The following is a 12,544-nucleotide window of genomic DNA, read 5'->3' as shown; positions in this document are numbered from 1 at the left end:
ATGCCATCCCCCAAATACACTGACCAGTGGGCTCTTCCAGCCCCAGAAAAAACATAGTCTGGATGTGCCCAAAGAGGACCTTGTTAGCAGAAAATAAAGTGCATGTTGGCCTGGAAAACTCGGTGTAAATGCTAAGCACTACTGTTGTTTTACTATGATGGTTGTTGATAAGGAGAACAAAGAATCCTGGGTTATCTTAACCTTGAATTCAGCAGTTCCCAAAGTGTGTCCCAAGGAATAATTTAGAAGTTTTTAATAGGTGTGTCCGAGCAAGAAAAAAAGGGAGAAGAGATTCCATAGTAACATTTTTTGAGGCTTCTGGTCTTTGTGAGGCCCAGCAGGTTTACCTCCTGAGGAACCTCCCTGTAAACTTGTGAGTGTTGATTTCTCCAAGAGGAGGGAATTTCTATGGTATTTTTCAGAATTGATCCACTGGTAATTTTTCTCCTGTAATTTACTTCCCAGCCAGCATTGTATGGAATATTCTTTGAAAAATATTTCTGGACCCCTTGATTTCTGTAATTAATCTGACAGAAACCTGCAGTTTTCCCAGAAAGAACCATGGGTTCCCCTGATTGCTTAGTTGAGACAAGTTGGAGAGTCCCTGTCTCGGGGGTGGGGATGCACGAAGGCTAAGTGGGGAGCAGTGGGGCTTGGGGGCTGCAGAGGTCAGCAGAGAGGCCTCGTGCATGACGGAGGCCGCGCCAGCCGGAAGCTGTCATCGGAGATCTAGAGCCCGCCAGTCTCCTGAAACAGGAGGAACACGATGGTGCTGAGGACATGGCTTCCCTGAGACAGTGACTGGGGAGAGAGGGCACGGTGGCACAGCAACTGCCCCCTGCATGCTGCTGCACCCCAAACGTTGCCTGCAGCCTCTCTTCTGGTCCAATATGTCTTCCTGAAAAGAGGGCTAGCTCTGCTTTTCTTCTTTGCCTTCCCCCTCTTTCCCCCAGAGAGACCCCCATTCTTTAAGAAGCTGAGGACATTTCCTCTGAGGTAGGGTTGCCTAAACTGGCACGTTAACATGCAAGATGCCCAGCTAAATTTGAATCATAAGCTATTTTTAGTCTAAGTAGATCCCCAACATCGCACAGGAGGTATTTCTACTAAGAACGTGTTTGCATTTCTGTGGAATTTCGATTTCCCTGGGTGTCCTGTGTTTTCATTGGCAACTGTTGTTTGGGGCCTACGATGCTACCTTCCTGGCGCTGCTTCTAAAGAATGACAGGAGAAAGCACAGAAGCCTTAGTCCTGCGTGAGGCAGAGTCAGGAGGATCCCATATGCATGGCCACCATGGTGAGTTGGGGAGCGGCAGCCAGGGCCCAGGAGGGATCTGCTCGGGGCGACTGGGGCAGGTTTCAGGCCTTGTGCAGAACATGGACTGTGTGCTGGGAAAACAGCAAAAGCAGCAAGGCTTTGGAGCCAGGGAGATCACGTTTACAACCCCATGAGGACCTAAGCTCTGAGGTCTAGCCCTCAGGGGTCAATGCCTGAACCTGGGCCAGAGCTGGCTCTGCTATTCCTCACACCTCTGGTATAAAGGGGATAGTCACAGGCCTCCCCCAGGCTAGGGTGAAATAGAAGATGCCAGATAAAGTCCTGAGCAGGTGGGTGGCTCATGGCAAACACCGGAGAGTGATTGTCACTGTGATCACTAGCAGCTCTGTGACCCTGAAGCTCACAAAATTCAGCTCATTCTGGGAAAAAATGAGCTTCATAAATAGAGAGTAGCTATAAGGACTAAAATAATTCCTATTTTAATGGGAAAAGGCAGAAACTAAATAATGCACACCCTTGCCTGAACCCAGCACAAGGCTACCTTTCCCCAGGGCCAAATTGCAGGGGAAAGAGAATTTGGTTTTGCTCTCCGTCTTTCTGACCACTGACCTGACTTCTCCTGTCCCCCTCCTTGCCACCCACCTTCCTCCCAGGATCTTCTGCCCCTTTCCACTCTTGACTCCCAGCCAAATGAATCTGTCTCAGGTCCCCTTCTCTATTACGAGACGAGGGGAGGTTCCTGAGATCCACACCGTGAACCGAGAGAAGTTCATAGCTGAGCATACACTAGTTCAAGGTTGCCAAACTGTGGCCCATGGGCCAGCTGCCTGTTTTGCAAGTAAAGCTTTATTGAAATATGTATTGTCTACAGCTGCTTTTGTACAACAGTGGAAAAGTTGTGTCATGGAAACAGGGTCCATATGGTTTGGCCTCCAGGGCCAAAAATATGTGCTGTCTGGTCCTTGACAGAAAAACTTTGCCAACCCTGTACTAGTTTATTGGTGATTAATATTACACATGCCTATTTTTATTTTATTCATTCAAAATATTCCAATAGGGCTCTCTCTCCTTGCTAGAAATGAATCAACACTAGATAAATAAATAATACAGTGTCATGCCTGCCCCTCTGGGGAGTCCAGAGATGAAATGGACACCTAAACAAACAAGTATAAGCAGGCTCAGCTCTGGTTTGGAAGCCAGAGTGTTGTAAATTAATGGATGAATGAGTTTCCGTGTTGCATGACAAGTGCAGGATTGAAGAGCAAGTTTTTTTTTTTTCCCAGAGTACTCTGTAAGTGGGGTCCAAAGAATGCTATCATGTAGAACACAAGACTTGTGAGATTGTTCAATTAATACAATGACCTAAGCTAGCCTGGCTAATGGGCCAGGTGTTCCCAATTTCTGGGAGCCAGTTGCCAATGACATTATACCCACATTTATATTCTGGCAAGTGTATTCTTAAAGGATTTTACAGCATATCAACGGTGTCAAAAGGAAGTGGCACTTACGTGTGGCCTCAAAGGCTGAGAGGGGTTTGCTAGAGGATTTGAGAGAAAAGCAAGGCAAACTTGGGGTGTAGAAGAGCAGTGGTAGAGAGGACAAAAGTGGGGAGACAGAGACCAGGCAGGAAATGCTAGTAGGGATCAAATCACAGAATAATGGGTCTGTGTGAGCCTAAGATTTCACTTATTCTGACAGTCAATCAGAAGATTGTCAAGGTTTTCTTTTTCTTTTTTTTTTTTTTAAGTCTTCCAAATTGTTATTTATTCTTGCATGAATTACAGAAGAGGCCCGAATGCCTCATCTGCCGTGCAGCTCAGTGGTGGGAAATCCACTTTTGCCACATGTGTGCCTGATGGGGTGAGCGGGGAAGGCCCGTGGTGAATTTGGCATTCTAGAATGCCTGATCTCTTCTCAGTGGGGCAACACATTGGAGGGCAATGGCAAAGGGCAGAGAGGTCAGAAGTCTAGGGGACCGCTGATGGTCTTCGAGAAAGCAGAAAGGATAGGGCAAGTGGGATTTATGGAGAACAGGAGGGGCATTTGTGAGACAGGGAGAGGCCGCGCTGGCTGCTGCCCAAAGTCAAGCCCTAACAAGGACAGCCCCGGAGACTGAACACAGCTCAGAGATAGTGCCCAAGGAGCTGATGGAATAACTCCCATGACTAGATTATGGGGAGTTGCTTTGCAGACCTGCAAAGGCTCTACCTCTGAAATTCTGACTCCATAGGATGGGGATGGGGTATAGATATGAATACCTATGTGAAACTGCATAGGACCCTGATGCAGAGGGCTTCAAAGCCACAAACATGAGCCAAGAGTACAAGCTATGGTGGAAAGGATACTCCTGACACTGGTCAGGGGCAGCCCAGCAGGACAGGGCCCAGTGAATTTGTGGATGACCCTAGCAACCCCTACCATTGTTTGGTTCATAGGTAGTAGGAAATATACAGGAGCAGGCTAGGAGTGGGTTTAGTTGTTACCCCTTGTCATCCAAGGAAAATGAATGTGAGTGTCAGTTTAAATGAGGGTGTTTCAAGGTATGCCCATCCCCTGCCCATGCCCATGCCCTCTATACAGAATGGTCAGTGCAAGCACAGCTCGTGCGGGCAGGGAGTACATGGACTCAGCAGCCCAGTGCTGCTTCAACCTCTCTGGCAATCAAGTTTCTCTCAACAGGTGATAATAGTGGCACCTCTTTTAATAGATTGGTGGGAGGATTAAGTAGATCGTTAAGCCATTGAATAAATCTTTATGGAGGTATTTAATGTACATCAGGCACTGTTCTAGGGATATTGAATTGAACAAAACAGACCAAGAAAATGTCTGTGTGCCTGGAGCTTGCATTGTTGTAGAGTGAGACAAGCAAGGGACAAATGGATGTGTAAGCAGAGAAGACGTCAGATGGTAGGAGAGCAAGTGGAGAAGCCGAGTTCACACAACTCTTAGGGACGGAGATCGCTACAAAGCCCTCAACACTAAGGATGGCAAATGGTGCACAATACGTTATGTTTACGAGGCCAGACAGCTAGCGTAAAGGGTTTATTGAGATTAGCTAAGATAACGAGCGTGATGCAGAAAGATCTAGTACGGCATCGATAGGCTAAAGGAAGTGATTTTTATCTTCCCTTCCCTCAGTGACACTCATGCAAACATGCATGCTTGCAGAGAAGGCTGTGCAGCCTTGTCTCCTCTTTCCATTCGGATGGTTGTGGGAAACGGGTCCTTCTCCCTGACTCCTCCACCGCAGCCATCCTGCCGCCTTGCACCAGCTGTATGGACATGGGGACGAGATGGGTGACTTGATGGGAGATTAGAAGTCAAAACATATGGAGGGTGCTTGTCCAGAGTGCATAAATGCTCTTCATTATAATATGGGAACTAAAGTCTCAAATTAAAAATAAAAGAAGACATGATGTAGCTTTTGCTGCACTCCAACCACAGAGGAGATTCATTGTCATACAATCACCGAGAATATTATGTTGATTGGCAAGAGCCAGGCTTTGTAAAAGGGACAAAATTCCCCACAGCTAATCTACAATGGAATTGTTCAATGTCAGGCACAGCTTTAATAATATTGTTCTGGGCTGCGTTGGATGTAAATACCCCACTCTTCATTTTGTAAGCAATCAAAGGGAAGTTTTATAGACAGGAGAGCATGAAGGGTTATAATGTCTATGCCAAAAAACACACGGGTAAAAAAAAAAAAATCAAAGAACACTATGCCTCAGGAAGGCTTTGCTTTGTGGCTTATTTCCCATCTCCTGTGTCTGTCCAGGAGTCGAGCATCAGACACATTACAAAAGACCACACTTTAAATGTTGCCCTTGACATTATTAAAAAGTACAGATTGGCAAACAGGCAGGAAAAATAAAAGAGACTATTAAAACTGGACAATCAGGTAATCAGCCTTGATCTTGATGCAAGGAGGAAGGCAGCTAGCTCCTGTTTACTGAACACCTACTGTGTGCGGGCACTGAGCGCGCTCTCTCTGCCAGAAGTCCTCGCAGTCGCACTCCAGGTAGGAATGCCAGACCACAGAGCCAGAAAGACCTAGATTCACAGCTGAACGCAGACATTTTTAAGCTGTATGACCTTGGGCAAGCCTCTTAAGGTCTCTGTACCTCCAATTTTTTCATCTATAAGACAAGAAAATGTATCCCAGACTATTGTTCTGAGAATTAAAAAAATGTACCAGGCCCTCCATAATGGCCACGATAATGCTAACTTTATTTATCTGCAAAAATTAATTGAATTGAATTACATCCCCCCCTCACCCCCTAAAGATAGATTGAAACCCTAACTCCTAGTACCTGCAAATGTGCCCTTATTTGGAAACAGGATCCTTGAATATGATAACATTCAGATGAGCCTTAGGGGTGTGTCCTGATTCAACATGACTAACGTTCTGATAAAACAGTACACTTAAGACACAGGCACACACAGGAATGCACCACATGAAGATGAAGGATTGGAGGGATGCAGCTACACCCTAAGGAATGCCAGAGGTTGCTAGAATCCTCCAGAAATGAGGAAGAGACAAGGAAAGGTGCCCTCAAGGTTCAGAGGAATCCTGGCCCTCCTGAAAGAATTTGAACTTCTACTCTCCAGACCTGTAAATAATAGGTATCTGCTGTTTTAAGCTACCCAGTCTGTGGTACTTTATTACAGAAGCCACAGCAAAAATATACAATCCCCCACCCTCCGCCAAGGGGGTGGGAAAAGGATCTTCATTTTCAGATGAGGAATTGGAGTTCAGAGAAGTCAGGTTTATAACTTAAGATCAGTCAACTAGAGGTAGAGCGGTGAGATTTGAATTTACCTCTGTCTCAAACCAACATCTACCCTCTCTGTGCGGTCTCTCAGGAACAGAGCTCAAGATGAGAAAGGAGGTGGGGTTGGATATGAGCCCATGTTTATCACACCCAAGTCCCAGTTGAGGTGCCAGGTCAGAGTGGTCTGATTATGAACAGCTCATTAAGTAAAGAGCAGTGAGCATTTGAGAGTGACTTTTAAAAAGAATCGACTTTTATTTATAGTGACGTTCCAGTCATTAATTTCTAAGGAAAAAAGCCCAAAGCAGAAGCAGGTTCATTAAAAATTTGACATTAGTAATTTAATTAAATTGGGTCTTTGCGTCTCGTTGCGGAAAATGAAACGTTAGTTTTACATCAGTTCTCAGCCCACTTCCCCTGCTTGTTTCCCTCCCCTTACCTTAGCTTGCTTTCTTCTTCAAAGGTTTACCTGACCCACCCTTCCCACACCCATAAGCACGCACATCATTATCAGTGCCTCTGCTAGAAGCCAGTAGTGCAGGACCATGGGAAACACTCAGGAAACCGTCAGTTTGGGATTATGGGAAACACTCAGGAAGCCAGCTGTGCAGGATTAGAGGAAATATCCAGGAAGCCAGCAGCATGGGATCATGGGTAATACCATGGAAGTCAGTAGCAAAGAATCATGGGAAATATCTAGAAAGCCAGCAGCTTGGGATCATGGGAAATATCCAGGAAGTCAGCTGCAAGGGATTATGGGAATGCTAAAAAGCCAGCAGCAAGGTCATGGGAAATGCTGATCTGGGCAAATGGACAGGGTGTTGATAGTAAGTCCTCTCACCAAGGCCATGCCATTTGCCAGTGGTAGTGAGTGAATAAGGAAGAGTTTTGCAGTTCTGAAAATAATTCTCTCAAGTCTCTTGAGGGCTGGGACCTGCTTTGAGTAGTTCACTGCTATATTCCCAGCACAGGAGACTCACTTGAAGGAATTAATACATGAATACGTTTCCCCAAACAACTGCTTCATGAGCACAAAAGTGTGTCCCTGTAAGTTCCAGGCACTATGTTAGTCTCCCAGAATATACCCAGGACCAAACCAGGTCCTGTGTTTACAGCCCTAGGGCCCAGTAGGATGACAACCTCTGCTATTTTTTGAACACCTGCTGTGTCACGATGTGTCCATTATGATGGGTAACCCTCTCAACCACTACGCATCGTCCTTCTCAGTTAAGGAAACTAAACCTCAGCAAGGTCTCACGAGTCAAGTCCACATGGCAGCGCCTGATTTCAGACCCACATCAAGCTGGTTCCAAAGTTTGCCATTTCCCTCTATACCAAGCTCTTTCCTAGAAAAGGAAGAGAGGTGGCGAGGGGAAAGCCTTTCTGAGAGTTCTGAGATCATCTGTATTGGTAGAGTGGTCCTTAGAAGACAGTAATGTGGGCAGAAAGAGAGAACTGCAAAGGCCTGGGAAGCTCCCCAGCACCCAGGGTAGCCATTTCTTCTTCTTCAGCTTTATTCCTAGTCATTGCCATTCCTTCTCACTCCACTCTCTCACCCCAGGCTCTATTAGTTCCTAGGTGGTCTCTGCCCCAGGGCTTTTGCACGTGTTATTTCTTCTTCTTGGGTAACTCTTTGGCCTAGCTGATTCTTCCCTATCTCTCAGAGCTTGGCGTTGATATCACCTCCTTCAAGACGTCACCTCTGACTACCATAGATTGGGTTTGGTCTCCTGCCTGATCTCTGCCCAGAACACTTAACATTGTAGTGGTGCACATCTGCCACTGGAGCAGGAGCTTAGATTCACTTGTGCTGGACTCACTGTGTGCCAGGCTCTACCCTAAGCCCTTTACACGCTCATTCAGTTCTCACAACACCACCATGGTGAGAGGAATGTACTGTTGTGATCCTCATCTTACAGATAAGGGAACTGAGGCACAGAGTGGTTGAGAAACCTGCTCAACGTCCCCCAGGTAATACATTGTCAGGCTGGGATGCATCCAGCATCCATCTCTCTAGCCTCTCAAGGGTGTCTCCATAAATCATCACTGGGTGATGGCAATCACTGATGGCATCTGGATGTGGCTGCGGCCTCTTGCTCTCACCCCACAGGGACATCATTGAATGGTGGGAGGTGTGACTTCTGGGGCACAGACACTTCCTGCTAAAGTAGAGGGTGACTGCCCGGTCATGAGGCTTCCCTGTCCTTACAGGACTGTATCCCTGGATAATGAGGGGACACTCACAGCCAGCTGGCTTGGTTGCACGCCGAGCGTCCTGCCCTCCCATTCTCCCCTTTAAACGTCTGTTTGATCAGAACACGGGTTCTCGTCTTCCCTCCTCACTGCGTATTCAGCACTAATGACCCCAAACCCGCTGGGCCAAAGTTCCCCTCTGGCTGCTCGGACAAGTGCATGTGAAAGAAAGGAGTTTGGGTTTAATGAGCGCCTGTTCAGGCCTGCGCCTGGGCCTTCCCTGGTGTTCTGTGTTAGGTGAGGAGTGTGGAGTCTGAAATCAGGGCATTCAGGCCCAAGAGATTAAAGTGACTTCCGTGGGTGTCCCCAGTGATGGGTGGGCATCATTCACATCCAAAGCCTGTCGTGAGAAAAGGCAAAGCCTGGATGTCCAGTACTAAGTTGCCAGCGGGGTCCCGCTTAACGTAGGCCCTCTGTGAGGATTCAGGGGCTAGGGAGCCCCAAGAGGGCCAACCTTGGCCCTCAGTACTCGGGAGGAGTGAGAGTGGGGGGACGCTGGCCTCAGTGGGGGCCGCTCCGAGGTGTCAGGCCTCGAAGCCACTGACAGGCTGTGTACCTCCTTCTCTTGGCAGTTCTCCCCAGCCACACGTGCGGGAACCCCGGGCGGCTGCCCAACGGCATCCAGCAGGGCTCAACCTTCAACCTGGGCGACAAGGTCCGCTACAGCTGCAACCCCGGCTTCTTCCTGGAGGGCCATGCCGTGCTCACCTGCCACTCTGGCTCCGAGAGCAGTGCCACGTGGGACTTCCCCCTGCCCTCCTGCAGAGGTAGGTGGCCAGAAAGGTCAGAGGGATGGGTGGCGACCGGGAGGGCAGCCTGTGGCTCCCAGGGGGACCCGGTTTCCAGTGGGGGAACCCCACCCTATCATGCCAGCAGGGTACGAGGTACCCATTGCAGGGAGCCCATGCCAGACACCGAGGGTCCTCAGGAGTTTCAAGTGTTCTAGGGGTCTCTCACCCCACCTGACCTGGCTCTCAGGTGTGCTCCCCCTCAGGCTCCCTCTACATCAACTAACTTATTTTTAGCCAGTCTGCCCTCACCTCCTGCCCTCCTGTCTGGAAGAAGCATTGTTTCTCTTCCCGCTAAAGACCTTTTCTCTTGTGTGTGGCTCTCTCTCCCCGGCTGCTTTCCTACTGACCTCTCCCTGCAATTATTTGCTTTCCTATAAGTCCCACTTTTCTCCCTGTTTCATGGTTTTCTCCTCCCATCCTCCAACTGTGCTCAAAACCTGTTTACCCCAGCATCCCCCTCCCTCGCAAGCCCCTCAGAGCGCCACTGCCCCAACCCCTCAGACTCCCAGCCCTGGTAACCCATTGTCCTGGTTTCCCCTGGATTTCTCATCCTGAACCCCAGAAGTCCCAGTCCCGGGCAAACCTGCTGCTCGGTCACCCTCTCCTCAGCCTATTCCTTATTGTAATCAAGCTGATTTCTAAAATGACTTCCCATATTTCTTATCTGATGACAAAATAACACCTGATTATGTTCAAATGATCTGAGAAAATACAGAAAAGAGCAAGAAAACAAAGTTTACCCGTTTTAACCAGAATTTCCATCTCATCTTCTCCCAACACATACATACAAAAGCGTATATTATGCGTGTGTACATAATTCAGATTCTAACGCAGGCAGATATTTGCACCTGCCTTCAAATGCTTGACACTGTTTGCGGGGTTCCCCATGCCCCATCAGTGCCCTGTGTCTTGAACACTCCGTCCCATTCATTCTGCTGCTGGGCTTCTGCCCCCAATAATCTGCATCAGGTAGCCCAGGCAAGTGGGAGTTGCTTCGGTCCTTATATTCTCTGACCTCTCCACAGCCTTTTGCGCTACTGACCACTTTTTCCTTCTTAAAACTCTCCTCTTTAAATGTCACAAGTCCCAAAGCACCCAGCTACACAGGCCTGGGAAAATCATTTCAAGGAGTTGAGTAATGATTGGCATAAGGAGCTCTTCTTAGGGTCAAGTTTTTCTTCTCTCCGAGGAAGACTTTCTGTAATTACAATCGAAAGACTTGTTTGGGGCGAAGCAGCCCCCTTCTCCCACCACGTCTACACATCCTTGTGCTCATCTCTGCCAGGGATGGAAGAGACTCTTTCCCTTCTTCCCATTCCATGACAGACATACGTAATTGATCACAGCACCCTTTCTGCTTGAGCCCTGGTGCCTGGAGGGCTGAGAGGTACCTTTAGCTCAAAGGCCAGGAGAGAACAAAAGGGCGCGTTCCAGGGGCTCCCACCACCCCAGGCTTCAGGGCCATTTCTTTATTCTAAAATGCCACAAGCTGCAAGGGGGCATGAGCGGCATGCTCGGCAGTGTCAGAGTCCTCTGAAAGGGGCCCTCCAGCTGCCCGTCCCTTGGAGCCGGAGCCGCACTAGAGTGGCGGGGGAGGGGAGGTACTGCCCAGCCATGTGCCTGCCAGGATCTGGGGTCATGCAGAGCGACCTGGGTCCTGCTCAGGGAGCATTACAGCTGTTTGGCCTTTCTTCCTCCTGTGTACAACTCCCAAGGGCTTGTATCTGGGAGTGGATGAGCCTCCTCCACTGGGCTGTGGCCTGCAAATATTTGCCAACAGAACACATGACTGCATGGGTCTAATTCACCCTCAGGATGGTGGTGGCACCAGCCCGCAAAGGAAGTGCCTGGCCTAGGGAGCCCACCTGCCCAGCAGCTCCCAATGACAGGAGCTCTCTGAGGCTAAGGCTTCCGGGAGCAGGCTGGAGGCTTGTGACTCTGCTTCACACAGGAAATGCCAAGAGCTGGGATAGAAGAGGGCATGCCCTGGGGACACAGCCCAGAGCTGTGGGAAGGACCAGGTGGGACAGGGCGGTGTGAAGTTGATCTCCCGTCCTTCAAGGCTGGCAGAGGGAAAGCGGCCGCTTACCTCTCCTGCTTTGTGTTTCTCTGGGCTCATTTTCAAAGGCAGATGCACCTGCAGGGTGCTGCGTTTTGTCGAACCTCTTTGATTCACAAGAAGGAAGACCATGTAGATGTCAGCAACAGGCCTCCGACTCGTGAGGGGGTTTGAGCCTGGATCTGAGAAGGCCAAACCTTCTTAGGGAAGGAACAGGGCTCACAGGTGCTCGGGGCTGAGAAGCAGGTGGTGGAGACAAAGCAGACTGAGCAAGAAAAGCTTGGCCTCTGAGATTTAAGCCCAACACTGCCAGCTGCCACTAGACCTGGGGGAGTGGGCATTTGGGCTGCAGAAGCTGACTGCAAGCCCTGAGCTGCATCCCAAGTCTCCCGGCTCCAGGCGGAGGCACCTGCAGAATGTAAAAGAGCAGCAGTGTGTCAGCGTGGGAAGAGCGTGGCACAGACAGGCCTGCAGCTGCCCTGGCCATGCCAGCTCATAGCTATGACCTCACCAGCTAGACCTCACCGACTTAAAGTGGGGACATGAGTAGCGACCTGCCAGGCTGATCGCTTACTCATTCACTCACTCAGGATCCCACAACTTTTTATTAAGTGCCTGGTATATGCCAAGCAGCCATTGATTCGATTCTTATTTATCGACTGCTCTGAAATGCCACATATCGTTCCAGATACAGTGAACCGCAGTGATGAACATGTCAGAACTAATTCCATGATCCCATGGAGTTTATAGTCTAGCAGAACACAGCAAAAGCCCAAATAAGTACATTTCATATACTATAGGAGCTGTGGAGGAATTTCTTGGTGGCAGGGAAGGCCACTGTAGGTGGTGCTGTCAGGAGCCAGCTCTGTGGGGCTGACACGAGCTGCGTCCTGAATGATGAGGAGTCTGTTCTGTGAAGGCCTGGGGACGGGCACTCCTCCGAGGCAGGAGAGCACTTGCCAGGCTGGAGAAAACAGGCCCATATGAGCAGAGTCAAGTGGGGGGACTCACCGGAGGCTGTGTGAGGCCAGGCAAGTTTCGGTTTGGATCTAAGCTCAGGAGGGAGCCTGGTGAGAGTTGTAGGCAGAGCACGAGAGGGATAAGCAAGTCTCAGGTGGCAGAGATAGCCAAGAAGGCCAGGGCGCTGGCTGCTGGTCAATTAAGCAACATGCAGAAAGTGTCCAGTACCATTGTGGACGCAGTAGGACCTGGGGGTGATTCTGAACACCTAGGCCGAGGCGTGGACCCCAGCCCCCCACACCAGTCCTAAATGGTCTGTTCCTACCGCTGGGGTCTCCAGCCCTTGTCTTAAATATATATATCAGTTTGGCCCTCCCCGGTGGCGCCGCGGGTTAAAGCACAGCGCTGAGAAGCTAAAGCCATTTCC

The 12,544-nt window shown here is 49.3% G+C and overlaps 1 protein-coding gene across 1 annotated transcript in view; it reads left to right on the top strand.

Annotated features, from left to right (window-relative positions):
• Positions 1 to 12,544, top strand: part of CSMD2 (CUB and Sushi multiple domains 2) — a 460,842-nt gene that overhangs the window by 111,016 nt on the left and 337,282 nt on the right. The window contains exon 3 of the mRNA XM_012722353.1: positions 8,880 to 9,074. The gene's annotated coding sequence lies outside the window, so the exon portion shown is untranslated. The remainder of the gene's footprint in view (positions 1 to 8,879; positions 9,075 to 12,544) is intronic.

Source organism: Condylura cristata, unplaced genomic scaffold (assembly GCF_000260355.1).
Source record: "Condylura cristata isolate star-nosed mole 26May11 unplaced genomic scaffold, ConCri1.0 scaffold00008, whole genome shotgun sequence".
NCBI classification, from domain to species: Eukaryota; Metazoa; Chordata; class Mammalia; order Eulipotyphla; family Talpidae; genus Condylura; species Condylura cristata.
The sequence above is the reverse complement of the archived record's forward strand: the minus strand, read 5'-3'. Positions and strand labels throughout refer to the sequence as shown.